Source organism: Frankliniella occidentalis, unplaced genomic scaffold, assembly GCF_000697945.3.
Source record: "Frankliniella occidentalis isolate FOCC.00 unplaced genomic scaffold, Focc_3.1 Scaffold38, whole genome shotgun sequence".
Classification (NCBI taxonomy): Eukaryota; Metazoa; Arthropoda; class Insecta; order Thysanoptera; family Thripidae; genus Frankliniella; species Frankliniella occidentalis.
This window is the reverse complement of record NW_026267168.1, coordinates 650,542-653,372: the sequence shown is the minus strand read 5'-3', so window position 1 is coordinate 653,372 and position 2,831 is coordinate 650,542. Positions and strand designations below refer to the sequence as shown.

General features: G+C 48.1%; 1 protein-coding gene across 4 annotated transcripts in view; it reads right to left on the bottom strand.

Annotated features, from left to right (window-relative positions):
• Window positions 1-2,831, bottom strand: part of LOC113212955 (D-2-hydroxyglutarate dehydrogenase, mitochondrial) — a 27,880-nt gene that overhangs the window by 23,364 nt on the left and 1,685 nt on the right. The window lies entirely within an intron of this gene.

Genomic DNA, 2,831 nt, shown 5'->3' with positions numbered 1-2,831 from the left:
GTGGTAACCAGCACGGTGTCAACCAGGGTAGTAACCAGCACGGTGTCAACCAGGGTGGTAACCAGCACGGTGTCAACCAGGGTGGTAACCAGCAGGGTGGCAACCAGGGTAGTAACCAGCAGGGTGGCAACCAGGGTAGTAACCAGCAGGGTGGCAACCAGGGATGGAACCAGGGTGGACACCAGGGTGGCAACCAGGGCAGCAGCTGGAGCTGGGGACAGGGTCAGAACCAGCAGGGAGGCAGCCATGGTGGCAGTCAGAGTGGTAGCCACAACAACCCCAACGGAGGCTGGGGGCAGGGCAGCCAGAATGGTGCCGCAGTTGTCAGTTCATCGGTGCACAACCCCGTCGGCCACGGCCACCTCTCTTCAGTCGCTAGTGGCAGCCACCACGGCCACGGCCCCTACCAGCACGGCGAGAACCAGGACTCCGACGAGCAGGAGTCATCGACCGGCGGACAGCATGGACATCATCATCATGACGACGCCGACGACGAAGAGTCTCAGTCCATGACACATCAGTACGGCCGTCGCCAGTACTAGTAACTGTAAACCTGTAATAAAGTCATTTTTTATACTGCACTGAAATTCCGCGTCGGCTATCCTCTGTTATTCACCCGAGGCGTAATCAGTGAATGTTATCGCATCTGTTGCTTCACTCACGCCGTCGATACACCCAGCATCGAGAGACAGTGAGCGGGTAGCGACGTACCCGCACGCACCGCTCTGCCGATACCCGCTGCCTCGCCAGCTTCCGGTTCGCCAGAGAAGAGCACGAGTACGAGCAAGGGACTCGAGACCAATACACCTTTTCGGCGGTAGGGTGAGGGGGAGGAGAGGGTAGGGAGGCTGAAAACTTTTATTGCCTGCAACATTTTCACTGAACACGAATAGCAAATTTTGACTCCGTAGCGCAACGTAGCGCAACGAACAAGTCGACCGCTGTTGCGCTTCGAAGTCAAAAATTTCAAACAGTTAGAAAGAAAAAAGTTGCAGCCTCCAAATTGTTTCTAACCTCAACCACTGTCGAAAAGGTCTATATGATAAGCTCAGATCCGTTGGAGAGACAGTTTTCGATCCGTAATTTGTCCTACCAAAGAACGGGTTTGTCCAATTCTGATAACGGCAGGCTGTTTCTAAAACACGAACGACTCTCACTTCGGACAATTTTTTCTGTAGAGGTAACTAACAATTTTGAACCGATGTTCATCACGTTACAACACTAGGTGGCTGATTCGCTCCACCCTTCGGGGCAGTTTCATTGCACTACACATAGTGTGGTGTGGGGGTGTTACCTGATACCTACTCCTACTCGCTCGGGTGTTATGTTGAAGGATCGACCAGAAAGTACGTCCGCTTTTCTCAGATTCATTCGGCAAGTCACGGCAAGCTCGGCGCCTGCGAAGCCCGGGGTAGGCCACCCCGCAGTTCACGCATGCGCTGCATGGATGATGTTGCCTACCCATCAGGCGCTTGGACAGCATGAATAGGCTGGGCTCGACTTGGCAATTTCGTGGCGGAATTAACGGACGGACTTTCTGGTTTATCCCAAATAAGTCTCCGCGCCGTGTATCAGTGGATCAGAGTTGAACCTTTACTCATAGATAGACGATCGTCACCCAGTATGTTGAATAATTGTTTCTCATTACCACAAGCAAAAATAAAAAAAAAAAAATCATCTGTGGTTGGATAAAGAAATATCCCCGGCACATACAAGTGGAGTGTGGTGGAGTGAGGCGTACTTTTCGATTTAAAACAAAGGACCCACGGACAAAAATTAAAATAAGCTAACAAATTGTGCATTGATGACAAAAGTAATCACACTTTTATTAATTTTCCAACTGTACAATAAATAAGCATTAACAAGTGTCAGTCTCACAAGCTTGTAAATACAAAACCATCATGCCACGCCCACACCATACGCACTTTTAATGGACATTCATAACGGTAACGGTGCCACGTGGTGCAATGCATGCATTTCACAGATAATAGTTACATTATACAAAATTCACGAAATACTCTATAAACTCTTGATTATGTGTCAGCGGCAGCGGCCGCATGTCCTACGCGCTGCCACGAGTTCGTTTGGTTGCCTAAGCGGACGGGGCCGTGGCAGACCCTAGGAAGCCGACTACACGCGCCACAAATTGGTCACAAAATAAAATCAACAGGAATGTATCGCATGCGAGGAGTACTTCACTGAAAAGAAACATGCACACCCGTGTACTACCTCCAAGACATCAAAGAAAACCGATAAAAATAAAAAAACAAAAAACAAACGGAAACATGGAGGAGAATCGAGACAAGGCGAGAATCACCACATACAAATAAAAACGGGAAAAAGTTATGTTTTCTTGGATTTATAGTGAAGTACTCCTCGATTACGTATAGGGCGAAAATTAACGCCATCTTATCACAATATCAATAATAGTCTTATTCGAGAGCAATAAATTACCTAAAACAATAATAAATTAAAATTTGAGCGAGGAGCATTAGATTTGCACAGCAGGGCTGCACTAATTAGTTAGTAAACCACCAGCACTGACAACTCCGGAATGAGGCATGTCTATCGCTATGGATAGGCATCCGTACTATGAACGAAATATTGACGACCCCAATAACACGGAAATGTCGACCGACGACCGACTGTCGAGCGTATCGACCGACATCCAATCGACAAAACTTCAAGTGCCTATCGGGGGTCCAAATGACTTTGGAATGATGTAAGTCATCCAAAAGGAAGGACGACCGTCATTGTTGACCCAACCATGACGGGTGTGTACACTGATAAACTAAGTGTTCAACTGCTCAACACTTCTAAGTGTGCAACTG